The sequence below is a fragment of the Pan troglodytes genome, chromosome 2, assembly GCF_028858775.2.
Source record: "Pan troglodytes isolate AG18354 chromosome 2, NHGRI_mPanTro3-v2.0_pri, whole genome shotgun sequence".
Classification (NCBI taxonomy): Eukaryota; Metazoa; Chordata; class Mammalia; order Primates; family Hominidae; genus Pan; species Pan troglodytes.
The window spans coordinates 15247060-15263016 of NC_086015.1; the positions used below are offsets into that span (position 1 = coordinate 15247060).

Sequence of the window (15957 nt, forward strand, 5' to 3'; positions counted from 1 at the left end):
TGGCACTATGTAGCGACAGATGGGAGAAGTTCTTTGTGATGGTTTTGCCTCTTTGAGAGTCTTCAGTAAAGGTTGAAGTTACTTTTCCATATCGTTTTATTTTCTGGATGTTGGACTTGAATTTCTTTTTAATATGATCATGGGGCCAGGCGTGGTGACTTATGCCTGTAATCCCAGCACTTTGGGAGGCTGACGCGGGTGGATCACTTGAGGTCAGGAGTTGGAGACCAGCCTGGCCAACATGGTGAAACCCCGTCTCTACTAAAAATACAAAAAAATAGCCAGGCGTCATGGTGGGTGCCTGTAATCCCAGCTACTCAGGAGGCTGAGGCACGAGAATCTCTTGAACCTGGGAGGCAGAGGTCGTAGTGAGCCAAGATGGCACCATTGCACTACAACCTGGGTGACAGAGCAAGACTCAGTCTCAAAAAAAAAGAAGATACCATGTGTAGACTTTATTTGGGTTGTTACCCTTGTATCACACATGTGGGGCCAGGGTGCTTCTGTATATCCTGACAACAGTGGCCAGCCATTAAAGAGTTTTGAGTAGGGGAACTGGATTTGTGGTTTTAGAAAGATCCTTTGGCTTCTGTGTGAAAGAGGCCAAAACCAGGAGCAGAAAGACCAGTTAGGAAGCTGTGACAGCAGTTGAGAGACGATGTTGTCAAAGTCTGCAGCAGAACAGAACAGGGGTGACCCCACATGGACATCATCTCTGCTCTTCAGTCAACCTGTAGTGCAGAGTTTTGAAGTAGGTCTGAGCATGGGACCGTAGTGGTTGGGAAGGAAATGCCATTTGCCTATGGGGTGATTAAGATCTTTTTTTTTTTTTTTTCTCAGGCGGAGTCTCGCTCTGTCCCCCAGGCTGGAGTGCCCTGACGTGATCTCAGCTCACTGCAGCCTCCGCCTCCCTGGTTCAAGCAATTCTCCTGCCTCAGCCTCCCAAGTAACTGAGATTACAGGCGCCCGCCACCACGCCTGGCTAATTTTTGTATTTTTAGTGGAGACGAGGTTTCCCCATGTTGTCCAGGCTGGTCTCAAACTCCTGACCTAGGTGATCTGCCCACCTCAGCCTCCCAAAGTGCTGGGATTACAGGCGTGAGCCACCACGCCCGGCCTTACCTTTTCATTATGTAAATACACACCCAGAAGGAGGCCTGTCTGAGCTGCACAGGACTCTGGTCTGCACCTGAGCATCTCCCTTTCACTTCTGGAGTGCTTGAAGAGATCTAGACAAGACCACTTTCTTTGTGGTTTCTTGACTTGCCCACACCCCCTAGGAACTTCCTCTCTCTGAGAGTGAATAGAGTCTGTCCTTAGATAGCACTTGCCCGAGGAAGCAGCCAGAAGTAAGATTTGCTATCAGTTACTAGGGAAATGATTGCTGTTGGAGCTGGCCAATTAATCAGCAGGACAGAAAGTTCTTGGATGAACTAGGACAGGCCCCAGCCATCCCTAAGGCATATCAAAAACGAGGGGAGAATTGGGAGTCTTATTCACATTTCCATCTCTAGTGGCTTGGCCTAGCATAATACCTGGTACCACATTATTGTTTAATTAATAGTTCCTGAATATATTAATGAATTAGCATAACATGAAACTCTGAATGTGGTCATGTTGGGTCAGAACTGTGGTGCATTAAAGGCAGGATTCATCTACTTATTCATTCATCACTTACTGAACTCCTCCTACCATAATTCAGCTTTAGTTAGGAAAGTGATTCACAATATTGGTTGCATTGGAACCATCTGGAGAGTTTTAAAAATCCAGGCCAGGCACAGTGGCTCGTGCCTGTAATCCTAGTGCTTCAGGAGGCCGAGGCAGAATTGCTTGAGGGCAGGAGTTCAAGGTCACAGTGAGCTGTGCTCATGCCACTGCACTCCAGCCTGGGCAACAGAACGAGAACCTGTCTCTAACAAAAAAAATTTTTTTTAATCCTGAAACCCAGATACACCCCAGACCAATTACATCAGAATCAAATCCAGGAGTGGTGAGTCCTCAGCATCAGTATTTTTTTTAAAGCTCTGTTCATGATTCCAATGTGCAGCCAAGTTTGAAAGCCACTGGGCTAGGTGCTGGAAATATAAGTGAATATCACAGTGCTCCTGCCCTTGTAGGGATCAAAGTCTACGTGAAGGACACCTGAATTCATTCTGTAGAATATAGTGGGCCGAGCACAGTGGCTCATGCCTGTAATTCCAATACTTTGGGAGGCCGAGATGGGTGGATCACCTGAGGAGTTTGAGACCAGCCCGGCCAACATGGCAAAACCCCATCTCTATTTAAAAAATACAAAAATTAGCCAGGCGTGGTGGTGTGTGCCTGTTGTCCCAGCTACTCGGGAGGCTGAGGCAGGAGAATGGCTTGAACCCAGGAGGTGAAGTTTGCAGTGAGACGAGATCTTGTCATTGCACTCCATCCTGGGTGACAGAATGAGAGTATGTCAAAAAAAAAAAAAAAAAGAATATAGTGGTAAATGCCTTAATAGAGATATGGAAACAATACTGTGGGAACCCAGAAGAAGAAATGCTTAGATATGGCTAAGGGATACAGGAAAGCTTCAAAAAAGAAGGAACAGTTAAGATGGACGTCGTAGAATAAATAGAAGTTCATTGACATTTTCCTTCCCTCTGCCTCCCTCCCTTCCTTTTTCTTCCCATCTTCTTTATCAACCTTTCCACCTTTCCTTTGTCCTTTTCATTCTTCTCACCTACTTTGTTTCAGATGGGCTCTGAAATAGGCCCATAAGGAGACAATAGTAAACATAAATGAAATGCTAATCTGCAAGACACATCCTCTTCCTGGAGAAGAGAATACTGTGTGTAGAGCCCCCAAAAACTGAAAGAACCTGGGGTGTTTGGGGACAGCAAGTTCGTTTTTGCTGGAGTGCTGTGGGTCAAAATATGGAGGAAATGTCATACCAACAGCCTAAGGAGTTTGAACTTTTCCTTCAAGGCATTTAGGAGCAAAACAATATATGACGAGATTTAAGACAGTGGTGTTTACCACATCTTGGGTGTTACCTGAAGTGACTGTAAATGGTACAGAGATGTACCATTAATTAATATTGAATCTCACAGATTTTCAAGTCTTAACTTGTATATTTCAGTCCTGATTACCTCCAAGAGAGTCTCAATTTGGTGCTGGGAGGTTTACAACCTCCCATATAAGATGGGTTTTTAACCCATCTTACTCTTGCTAAGGTTTCTCTTTAACAAAGCAAAGCCTTCCTCACAATATCTGGCTAGAATTAAATCACATTGTTTTATTGTCATCTTGTTTATGCCTATGGAAAGTTCTGTAGATAACAAAAAAAAATGATAACTTGTTTTTCATACGTGGTAGTGAAATAAACAAGCAAAAAAGTGGATCCATTTAAATACATATATAAAGTAAATGGTGGTATAGGAAAGACATAGATCAGCAAGAATTATAATGGGAATAAGTTAGTAACTGAAGGAGAAAAATGTGGATTTAGAAAGATTGCTTGCAGTTGACATGGGTGGGGACTAGAGGGGGTGAGATTGGAAGCAGGCTGGCCAGATAGGGGGCTGTTGCAGTATCCCAGGTGAGAGCAAACTTGAGCTTAGACCAAGGCAGCCTCCAAAGGATGAACAAAAGGAGTAGGTGGCTGGCCTCTAGAAGGCCAGTGACGGACAGGAGACACCAGAGCATGTTCTAGGGAGGTGACACTGACTGAAGTCCACTGGGTAGGTTCAGGGAAAGATGAGAGAGACCAAGTCCCAGGGCCTGACTCCAGGTCTAAGGTAGTGAAAGTACTGGGCGTGAAGACAAGAACTTTAAATCCCATTACTGGCCTTGGGTGCCAAGATGAGCTCATACACAGAAGAATCAAGGAGCAAGAGGCAGCTTGCTGCTGGATCCCAAACCTGGCTGGGCACCACATTCACCAGGGGAGCTATTAAAAAACAGAGTCATCGGCACCAGTCCAGACCTACTGGATCCTACTGAATCAACTAAGCTGGATCCCAGTGTACGATATATTTCACAGTTCCTCTGATAATTCTTATGAACCCAACCTGGATGTAACCACAGTGTAAAAGCCCTTGCTACACAGTGAGGTTCGTGGGCCAACAGCATGAGCATCACCTGGGAGCTTGTTAGAGATGCAGAATCTCTGGCTCTACCTCAGACCTCCTGAGCCATTTTAATGAGACTCTCAGAAAATTTATTTGCATATGAAGGTTTAGGAAGCACTGGCCTAGACCACTGATTTGTTTAATCCTGGCTGCACACTGGATCACCTGGGGACCTTTAAACCATACTGGCTGGGAATCTGGGAGTGCGGCCAAGGTATCAATATGAGTTTTTTTTACATTAAGCCTTTTAGGAACACTCAGTTGTAGGAAATAATATAGAGCAATCCTGCATACACTTTACTTCAATTTCCTCCAGTGGTAGCATATTATAAAACTGTAGTAAAATATCACAACCAACATATGGACATAAAGACAGTCGAGTACAGAAGAGTTCCGTCACCAATGTTGCCTTTCTATAGCCACATCCCCTTTCCTTCTCACCTCCCCCATCCCTAACCCCGGCAACCACTAATCTGTTCTCCATTTCTGTAATGGTGTCATTTCAGGAATGTTACATAAATGTCACACAGTTAGTAACCTTTTGGGACTGACTGCTTTCACTTCACATAATTCTCTGGAGACTCATCCAAGTTGATGGGAATAGGACTGGTGCATTTCTTTTTACTACTGTGTAGTATTCCACAGTTGGTTGGTTGCTCATTCACCCATCAAAGGGTATCTGGTTGTTTCCAGCATTGAGCTATTATGAATAAAGCTGCTATAAGCATTCATGTTCAGTTTTTTTTTTTTTTTGGGCAAATAAGTTTTAGTTTCTTTGGGATAAATGTCCACGAGTGCAATTACTCAAGTTTATGGTAGTTACATGTTTAGTATTTTAAGAAACTGCCATACTCTTCCAGAATGGTTGTATCATTTTACATTCCCATCAGAAATGTATGAGTGATACAGTTTCTCTGCAGTCTTCGTCAGCATTTGGTGTTACCACTGTCTTTTATTTTAGCCATTCTGATGGCTGTGCAGTGATATCTCATTGTGGTTTTGACTTGCACTTCTCTGATGGCTAGTAATATTGAACATCTTTTCACATGCGGATGTGCCATCTGTATCATCTATTTGATGAAATGTTTCCTCATATCATTTGCCCATTTTCTCATTGGATTGTCTGCTTTTTACTATTGAGTTTTGAGAGTTCTTTATATATTCTAAATAGTAGTCCTTTCTTAGATATGTGGCTGGCAAATATTTTCTCCTTGTCTTTTTATCCTCTTAACAGGGTCTTTCACAGAACGAAAATTTTCCTTTTGATGGGGTCCAATTCATTGTTTTTTCTTTTTATGGATCATGTTTTAGTCACAAGTCTAATAACGTTTTGCTTAGCTGTGGATCCTGAAGATTTCCTCTAATGTGTTTTTCTACAAGTTTTGTAGTTTACATTTTACACTTAATGGTCTGTGGAGCATTTTGAGGTAATTTTTTTTTTTTTTTTTTTTTTAGACGGAGTCTCGCTCTGTCACCAGGCTGGAGTGCAATGGTGCAATCTTGGCTCACGGCAACCCCACCTCCCGGGTTCAAGCGATTCTGCCTCAGCCTTCCAAGTAGCTGGGAATACAGGCGCGTGCCACCGTGCCCAGCTAATTTTTGTATTTTTAGTAGAGACAGGGTTTCACCATGTTGGCCAGGATGGTCTCGATCTCTTGACCTCATGATCCACTTGCCTCGGCCTCCCAAAGTGCTGGGATTACAGGCGTGAGCCACCGCGCCCGGCCTGAGTTAATGTTTTTACAAGACATATGGTTTAGGTTGTTCAGTTTTTTGCCTATGACGTCCAATTGTGCCAGCACCATTTGTTGAAAATGCTTTCTCTCCTCCATTAAATTAATTTTGCACCTTTGTCAAAAATCACCTGAGAATATTTGTGTGGTTCTATTTCTATTTCTTGCCTCTCTGTTCTATTCTATTGATTTATGTGTCTATTCCTTTGCCAATACCACAAAGTCTTGATTACTGTAGCTATTAATATGTAGTAGTTTTGAAATTGGGTAGGTCGATTTCTCCCATTTTATTCTCTTTTTCTCAAAATTATTTGAGTTATTCTAGTTTCTCCACCTTTCCCTATACATTTTAGAAGAGTCTTGTCTATATCCGTAAGACATCTTGCTGATATTTTGATAGGAATTGTATTAAATCTGTACGTTAATTTGGGAAGAATTGACATATTTACTCTGTTGAGACTTCCGATCCATAAACACTCTCCATTTATTTACATCTTTGATTTATTTCATCAGCATGTTGTAGTTTTCAGCACACAGTCCTGTACAAGTTCGTCTGAGAATGTGTTGATTTCCCTTTATTCCTTGTAGATATTTTCACTGAGTATAAGAGTCTGGGCTGACAGCTCTTTTCTTTCAGCATCTGAAAAATATAATGCCATTTTCTTCTTGTCTCTATGTTTTCTGTGGGAAATCTGCTATCATTCTCATTATGGTAAGGTGTTTTTCTCCGATACTTTCAAGTTTTTTTGTCTTTCATTTTCAAGAGTTTAATTATTATGTGCTTTGATGTATATTTGGGGGGCTTATCCTGTTTGGTTAACAGCTTCTTGATTCTGTAGATTTAGGTCTCTTGCCAAATTTGGGACGTTTTCAGCCATTATTTCTCAAAGCACATTATCATTGCCACCCTCTTTCTCATCTCCTTCTGGGACTATGATTATATGAATGTTAGATCTTTTGTTATAGTCCCACAGGACCCTGGAGTTCTGTTTGTTTGTTTGTTTATTATCTCTTTTATCTCTGATGTTCAGATTTGGGAATTTCTATTGTTTTATCTTCCAGTTCACTGATTCTTTCCTCTGTTCCTACCCTCTTGCTTTTGAGTCCATCAATTGGGTTCTTTTTTTTTTTTTTTTTTTTTTTCAGGTAGAAATCATGTTTCCTTTTAATTGAATACTTAGTTCACGTTTCCTCTCTTGCTGCTACTCAGGTAATAATTAGGTCCCCACCTCTCAAGAACATTGCACCTGACCAGACTGAGAGCCTGTGTGAACATGGGCCCCAAACCAGGGCTTTCAGAATAACAAGGAACAGCCAAGCCAGCCTCTCCCTTCACTTAGAAAGGAACTGTGAATGGGAGGGTCCAAATCTTCATCGTCCAAACACAGAAAACCAGGAGCTCAACACCTACATGGAAACCAAAATGTATCGGGAATGAAGTACAGTACCCCTTCACATACTCAAGGTCAAGACGGGTTTGCAGAAATCATATCTGACCATCTGGCCTCTGCTAGTAGATATGGCCCCATCCCAGCATTTTTAAGAGAAGATGTTTTTGTTTCTATTACTTGTATTATTTCCCCAAGGGGCATAATATCTACTAAAAGGAATGTAATGAATCAGAATAAATCAGCTCACTCACAAGAAACCTTCCTGGGTAATGGTTTTTAGTTGCTGAGCTTATTCAGCACATGATTTAAAAGTGGCAAAATTCAGGGCAATCTGAGAATTCAAAAGTGGCGGCCACAGGTTTGGGTAGGACACACATACATACAACCCCCATTTTTTTCAGTGTATGTGTCAAGAGGTCAAGACCCCTGATCATCAAAATAAGTTATTTTGTATATTACAGTGCACAGGACAACAGAGGGAAAGACACTTTCTCGGAAGGTGACGACAAGGCCTTTTGCAAAAGGTCCACTCCAAAAGGACTGGAGCCCAGTGCCTTGTGGCCTTCATTAACTTGACCCCGCCTCTTCTTTGGTTGCAGTGGCCTCAGTGGGAGCTGTTTCTTCTGCTTGTTCTGCTGGCTTCTTCTCTCTTTCCTCTTCCTCATCCTCATCCTCTTGGGGATAGAGGTCTGGGTATTTCTGCAGGCATTCCTGCATGGCCCGGAACCGGTCTACACAGTCTGACCCCTTGATCTCCTCCGTGCTATAGTGGAAGCAGGAAAAGGCTGACTTGAACTGTTCCCCACAGGGACCGCTGGCCATTCCCCCAAGGCATGGACGGTTCCAGTTAATGTCTCCATTGGCAGTATCAATCCATGCTCCTCGTATGGATCGTTGGGGTCATCAGCCACCAATTCTGCATTGCTTGGAGTTTCATGGTCTTCTTTGGTTATAAATATGATTCGATCCTTCCCTTCCTGCCGGCAGTAGGACATGGCTGCAGCCCTGCCCTGAGACCTTGCAGAAGCAGCGGCGGCAGCAGCTGTAGCTTCACGCCATGACCTCCCTCTCCTCAGGCAGGGCGGGCACCTCTGGGTTCTTATTTCAATTATTATTTCCATTCTAAATTTCCATTGCTTCTTCTTTATATTTTCTGTTTCTTTGCTGAGACTTATTTTTTTCATGTGTCTCAATTGTGTTCACATTTGCATGTTGAAGCATTTTTTATGATGATTACTTTAAATGTTTTGGCCGGGTACGGTGGCTCACGCCTGTAATCCCAGCACTTTGGGAGGCTGAGGTGGGCGGATCACGAGGTCAGGAGATCGAGACCATCCTGGCTAACAGGGTGAAACCCCATCTCTACTAAAAATGCAAAAAATTAGCTGGGCGTGGTGGCATGTGTCTGTAGTCCCAGCTACTTGGGAGGCTGAGGCAGCAGAATAGCTTGAACCCAGGAGGCAGAGATTGCAGTGAGCCGAGATCATGCCACTGCACTCCACCCTGGGTGACAGAGTGAGACTCCATCTCAAAAAAAAAAAAAAAATGCTATTAGAAATCCCTTCTCATTTTTTGATGTGAAAAATGATTTTCAATTGAAATATGGAAATTTTAGGTATTATAAGACCTAGGATCATATTTAAATCTCCTGATTTATCTGCTTTTGACTGACACTGCTGTAGCAGAGGAAGCCGGAGGACACACGGGGAGAGTATGCTGCCTCATTACTTCCAGGTAGAGGTAGACGTCCTGGCTCCCCACTTCGCTTCTCTTGACACTTGAAGGGCGTGGCTTCCTCACTGTTGCTGAGCAGATGTGGGAGCTCCATCTCCCCACTAGGCCTCTGCAGGTAAGTCCCCAGCTGGGAGGGATGAGAGTGCCTCCTCACTGCTCCCCATGCACCCCTACTGACACCGTGGGGGTGGGTGCAGGGCTTGTCACCACCTGACAGGATGCAAGTCCCGGCTCCCTGCTAGGAATGGCGGGGATGCCACCCCAGCAAGGGGAGTTGAGTCACTTCATTGCAGCTTGACAAGGGTGGAAGTCTTGGCTGCCCTCCCCACTTCACCTCATCTGGCTAGGACAGGAGCGGGGCACAGTGTTTTTCTATGGTGTTTGGCTGAAATAGAGCAGGTGTTGTCTAAAAGTTTTCTATTTTGCTAGGCAGCCTCTTTCCCAGTCCTTTGGCTGGACACAGCAGGCTTTTGTTTTGCCTGTGCCGATTGCCATTTCTGAGCTGCCAGCTACTTCAGGTCAAAATCTCTGATGTATGTGGCCAAACAAAAGCCCAGGGAATTCATCACTGTGTCGCTCATTGGGCCCCAATGTTCCTCACTGCTTTGCCTTTGCCTCTCCACCTGTCAGAGTCTTCTTGTGTTTGCTTTTTAAATATAACATCCAGAGTTTTAGTTGTACTAAGCAGAATAGAGAAAGTACCTCTACTCAATCTTCCTGAAAGAAGACATCTCAATATGTTTTAAAAGCTTTTGACGCAGTGGCTCACGCCTGTAATCTCAGCACTTTGGGAGACTGAGGCAAGTGGATCGTTTGAGACCAGCCTGGCCAACATGGTGAAACCCTGTCTACTAAAAACATAAAAATTAGCCAGATGTGGTGGCAGGCACCTGTAATCCCAGCAACCTGGGAGGCTGAGGCAGGAGAATCACTTGAACCAAGGAGGCGGAGGTTGCGGTGAGCTGAGATCGTGCCATTGCACTCCAGTCTGGGAGATAGAGCGAGACTCCGTCTCAAAACAAAACAAAACAAAACAAAGCTCTCAGGCAGGCAGAGTTGAGAATTACTGGTATAGGCTGGCACCTCCATGAGAATAGGAACTGTGTCCATCCTGTGGCTATCATAATATCTGTACCTGGCAAGAATATTCATCAGTGAAGATTTTGTGGATGGTTTGATGGAAGGGAGAATGAATGGATAGATAGATGAATGAATAAATGAATCATCTGTGATTATCAGAATAGAACTAGGAACCAGATCGAGTCACACTCATCTATGCCCCTATATATAAATAACTTCTATATATAAATATATAAATAACCCCTGTATATAAATACCCTGGCCCCAGAACCAGCAAGAGGGCTTGACCAGCAGGTGGTGCTAAAGAGCCCCAGGTGTGGGATGAGGTGGCAGCTGCAGGCAGGTGTCCATCAGGTCACTTGACTGAAAGAGACAAAAGTTACAGGAACTGGTAATCACCTGGGAGCTCTCTCTTATAAATGCCGCATCTGCCTCTCTTTTTCTCCTGCCAGCTCTTTTATTTAGTTCAATATCATCAATCACTTTTTTTTTTCCTCAAGAAGAGAACAGCCTGAATAACTTTGGTCTTTGAAAGTGTATTTCTCAGAGTTTAATCTCCAAGGATTCGGAACAAAATGAACACATTATTCATCCTATCCTGAAATGATACTTGTGTGTGTGCTGGGTGTGGTGGTGTAATCACTGTGTCCTTGTCTCATGTTAGCACGGATATCCATATTTTCGAATTCCTTGGAATCTTTATTTAAAGCGTTTGTTTATTTTCCTCTTTTCACAGTGAAAAAGAGGATGATGTATTCACTGTATCCTTTTCTCACGTTAGCACGGATGTCCATGTTTTCAATTCCCTGGAATCTTTATTTAAAGTGTTTATTTCCCTCTCTTCACAATGGAAAAGAGGATGGAGTGGGGGGAGTATGTGAAGTTCACTGGAAGGTCTTAGCAGATGGGCGCCACCTGGGCCTTTAAGTGAAACTTGCTCTTCAGTCACTCTGGGATCTCTTAGTGCAGGCACCAAGCCCTAAAAACTCCAGAAGCCTCTGTTTCCACATCATTAAAATGGGAGGCTGGGGGCAGAATTATTTTGGTGAGGTTACCAGCACGGTAAACGATTAAGGATTAAATGATTGAGGATTAAACGAGCTGGGTTTTTAATGCTGCCTTTATTTATTTATTTATTTATTTATTTATTTATTTTGCCATTTAGTGACAATATCCTTCAGTTTCCCTTTCCTGCCCTTAGCTTTAAAAATCCCAGCCTGTCACACCAGGGCTGGGGGTTGTGGGGAGCAGACAAACAATCAAACAAGTTCAGTCTCTTAAACCAAATTATAAAATGAGAGAAGATCACAGATGTGCGGGAGGAAAGGGTTTGATGTAGCTCAGTCATTCCTCTCCTTCCACTTCTGATGACTAATTTAGAAGTTACGCATAACATCTCACTGCCCCTTTTACAAGAAACCATGAGATCTATTTTATCTAAATCTTGGTTCTGGCTAAAGCAGTACTTCTGCTAAGCAACTAGTTTGTTTTCATTTAAATGACACTGAAGAATCTTATAGCTGATCCTGTTTCCCAGCACTGGTGCAGTGAAATAGATTTTAAAAACAGACAGATCTGGAACCCAGAGCAGCCTCTTTCTTCATCCACCGAAAAATTTTAAAAACAGCTTGATTGAGGTGTAATTTACCTATCATAAAATTCACCCATTCTAAGTGAATCATACAATTCAGTTATCGTTAGTAAATGTACAGAGTTGTATAATCATCATCAGAATCCAAGTTTAGAACATTTCCGTCTTTTCCAAAAGATCCCTTCCTGTTCCCCCCTCCACTACCAGGCAACCACTAATCTATTCTCTGTCTCTATAAATTTGCCAATTCTGGACGTTTCATATAAATGGAATCATTCAATGTGTTGCCTTTTGTGTCTGGCTTCATTCACCTAGCATGATGTTTTTCCAGTTCACCCATGGTGTAGCTTGGAACAGTACTGTGTTTCTTTTTATTGACAAATAGACCACATTTTAATCAGAATCCATTCACCAGTTGATGAACATTTGGGTTTTTTCCACTTTTTGGTGGTTATGAATAATGCTATGAGTATCTGCATACAAGTTTTTCTGTGGTCACACGATTAGTTCTCTTGGGTATATATCTAGGTGTGGAATCACTGAGTCATATGGTAACTATGTTTAACCATTTGAAGAACTATCAGATTGCTTTTCACAGTAGCTGCACCATTTGACATTTCCACCAGCAGTGTTTCAGAGTTCTTCTTTCTCCACATCTTCACCAACACTTGTTATTGTCCTTCTTTTTAAATTATAGTCATCCTAGTACATGTGAAGTGGTATCTCACTGTGGTTTTGATTTTCATTTCCCTAATGACTAATGATGTTGAACGTCCTTTCATGTGCTTTTGAGCCATTCCTCTATCTTATTTGGTGAAATGTCTATATAAATCCTTTGCCTATTTATAAACTGGGTTATTTATCTTCTTATGATTGAGTTGGAAGAGTTCTTTATGTATTTTGGATACATCAGATATATGATATATCAGATATATGACCTATAAATATTTTCTTCCATTCCATAGCTTTTCATTTTCTTAGTGGTACCTCTTGAAACCCAAAAGTTTCTCATCTTGATGAAGTCCAATTTAGCAGTTTTTAAAAATTCCTTATGCCTTTGGTGCTGTGTCTCAGAAATCTTTGCCTAACTCAAGGTCACAAAAATTTAGCTCATACATTTAGGACTATCATCAATTATGAGTAATTTTTGTGTATGATATAAGGGAAAGGTCTAAATTCATCCTTCTGCTGGTAGATCTCGGTTGTTCCAGCATATGGATTATTGCATTTTGTCTGCTGCCTTCTTCTATCCCCTCCTCTATTTTAGCATTCCCAGAGGTGAGCAACACTCCTCCTCTTGCCCCCAGTGGCAGCCCCCCACCCCCACTTAACCCCACTTATAAAATCTGGAGATGTTGCGTGAAATCTTTTAGTTTTTAAATGCTGTCAATTATTCAATTGTTTCATTTGTCTTCTTGATTCATCAGATATATGATATATCAGATATGTGAGACCAACAGACTGTCTTGATGGCACAACTCCAATTCCAGTGTTCCAGAAGAGAGAACTGGGCTGACTGGTTTGTTCTGGGTCAGAGATAACTTCTGGTTCAATCACGTGTGCCCGGGGGTCAGGGTTACATAGTATAACTGTGGCTGCCAGAGCCCACCCTAGGTGAAATGATGGTGCTCAGAGAGGAGGCTTGACTTGAGCTGGGAAAATACCCCAAAAGGTGTCCATTCCTGGGTCATTATCTCATATTCAGCATTCTGCATCCCCTGTGAGCCAGCTTGAGGTTTCTACCTGGGGGCTTATAAAATTTATTTTGTTTACCCTGTGTAGTGTTCAAGAAGACAAATGAAACAATTGAATAATTGACAGCATTTAAAAACTAAAATATTTCATGTAAAAACTCCAGATTTTGTGTTTCCTTTTAAAAACAGGCAGATCTGAGTCTGCAGCAGTTGGTAGAATGTGAGTGGCAGCTGCCCTCTTCAAGCAGAGGACAGGCTCTCCAGGTTGCCCCGATCCCTACCACTCCCTCTTGCTCCACACACAGTCCTCTGTTCTTAGTAGCTTTTCTTCTCTGACTCTGTAGACTCTTTGCACATGTACCTCCACCCCTAGAAAACCCACTGGGGCCACTGCCTGCCCGCAAGGTCATCTGCCTCTTGCATCTTACCCAGAGGCTGACTCTTAAGCCAGAACTCCTCCAGATTCTAAGTCAGTCAGGTTCCTGTAATACTAGGCCCGTAATGACATTTTGCTATTTGCAGTCTGCTCTGTTCATCACAACGAGTGGCAGTGATAAGCCTGGGTGTTTCATGGAAATTATGACCTGGCCAGACTTAATGAGATTATGCAGTACTGGAGCACCCTCATGCATGACACCTCTTTCTCAGAATTAGATCAAAGAAATTAATGTTCTGACTTACTTGACTAGAATAACCAGCCTACAAATGAGGAAGAGGATAGAGCAGTTTGGACTGGGGAGTAGCAGGTGAGGCAGTTTAGAATGAATCAAGAAAGGAATCCCAAACTCTCACTTTGTACTAGAGAAAATAAAAGATGTGCTAAGCATGTGGAAAACATTTCTTTATTTTTATTTTTTTATTGAAGGAATCTATATTTTGTTTTTTTCAAAATGAATGCAGTTAGCTCTTATTTTCCCTATTATAAAATGAAGACAATCTCATTGTTGAAATCCTGAGAAATACCAAATATAATAAGTATCATCCAGTACCCAGAGAAAACCATGGTTGATGTAACATAACAAAGATTCACCCTGGATAGAAGCCTGTTAGTTAACAGAATTGACATTGTCCTGTACAAACAAACCACGTCTTCTATAAATTTCATCATAAGCATTTTACCACCTAATTGCTGGTGCTCTGTAATGATTATCAAGGACCCCATGATATTCTATTCTGTAGCCACTGAGAGTTGAAGCCAGCTGGACTCCCTGGGTGGAGTGGGAACTTGGAGAACTTTTCTGTCTTATAAGAGGATTGTAAAACGCACCAATCAGCGCTCTGTAGCTAGCAATGGGATTATAAAATGCACCACTCAGGCTGGGCACGGTGGCTCACGCCTGTAATCCCCGCACTTTGGCAGGCCGAGGCGGGTGGATCACAAGGTCAGGAGATCGAAACCATCCTGGCTAACACAGTGAAACCTCGTCTCTACTGAAAATACAAAAAAAATTAGCTGGGCGTGGTAGCGGGCGCCTGTGGTCCCAGCTACTCGGGAGGCTGAGCCAGGAGAATGACGCGAACCTGGGAGGCGGAGCTTGCAATGAGCCGAGATGGCGCCACTGCATTCCAGCCTGGGGGACAGAGCTAGACTCCGTTTCAAAAAAAAAAAAAAATGCACCAATCAGTGCTCTCTAAAACATAAAACACACCAATCAGCGCTCTGTAAAACGCACCAATCAGCACTCTGCAAAATGTACCAGTGGGCGCTCTCTAAAATGCACCAGTCAGCAGGAGTCTAAAAGTAGCCAATAGTGGGGACGACTGAAAAAAGGGCACTCTGATAGGACAAAAACGGAACATGGGCGGGGACAAACACGGGAATAAAAGCTAGTCACCCCAGCCAGCAGAGGCAATCCGCTTGGGTCACCTTCTAGGCTGTGGAAGCTTTCTTCTTTTGCTCTTCACAATAAATGTTGCTGCTCACTCTTTGGGTCCTTGCCATCTTTAAGAGCTCTAACACTTGGCCGGGTGCGGTGGCTCATGCCTGTAATCCCAGCACTTTGGGAGGCCAAGGCAGGCGGATCAGGAGGTCAGGAGATCAAGACCATCCTGGCTAACATGGTGAAACCCCGTCTCTACTAAAAATTCAAAAAATTAGCCGGCCATGGTGGCGGGTGCCTGTAGTCCCAGATATTCGAGGAGGCTGTGTCAGGAGAATGGTGTGAACCTGGAAGGCAGAGCTTGCAGTAGCCAAGATCGTGCCACTGCACTCCAGCCTGGGCAACAGAGCCAGACTCCGTCTCAAAAAAAAAAAAAAAAAGCTGTAACACTCACTGCAAAGGTCTGCGTCTCCATTCTTGAAGTCAGCGACACCAGGAACCTGCCGGAAGGAACCAACTCCGGACACACTACCTCAAGATACATTTAGTTCCCAAATGCCAGCTCATTTCTCTTTATTTTCTATCATAAATAATGTTGCAGTGAGCGACTTTGTGCATAAATCTTTATTTACATTTTAGATTACCATGAGATAAATTTTTAACTATAAAGTGTTCAGGGAAAAGTAGAAAAGTGGACCAAAAGGTATGGTACAATATTCGTCAATGGGATAAATCCTACCTCAAACTTCTTTAAGTCTGAACTTCTTTTGAAAATTATGCTTACACTTTCTGCACTTAGTACATCTCCCCTGGC

General features: G+C 42.9%; 1 protein-coding gene and 1 pseudogene across 6 annotated transcripts in view; one reads left to right on the top strand and one right to left on the bottom strand.

The window, feature by feature from the left end:
- HRH1 (histamine receptor H1) overlaps positions 1-15957 on the top strand; it is a 125838-nt gene that overhangs the window by 89815 nt on the left and 20066 nt on the right. The window contains exon 1 of one of the 6 annotated variants that reach the window (XM_016940004.4): positions 8806-9073. The exons of the other annotated variants lie outside the window; for them this stretch is intronic. The gene's annotated coding sequence lies outside the window, so the exon portion shown is untranslated. Of the gene's footprint in view, positions 1-8805; positions 9074-15957 lie in introns of those variants that run through there. 6 annotated transcript variants of the gene reach the window in all.
- Positions 7701-8240, bottom strand: LOC104005456 (mitochondrial intermembrane space import and assembly protein 40-like; annotated as a pseudogene).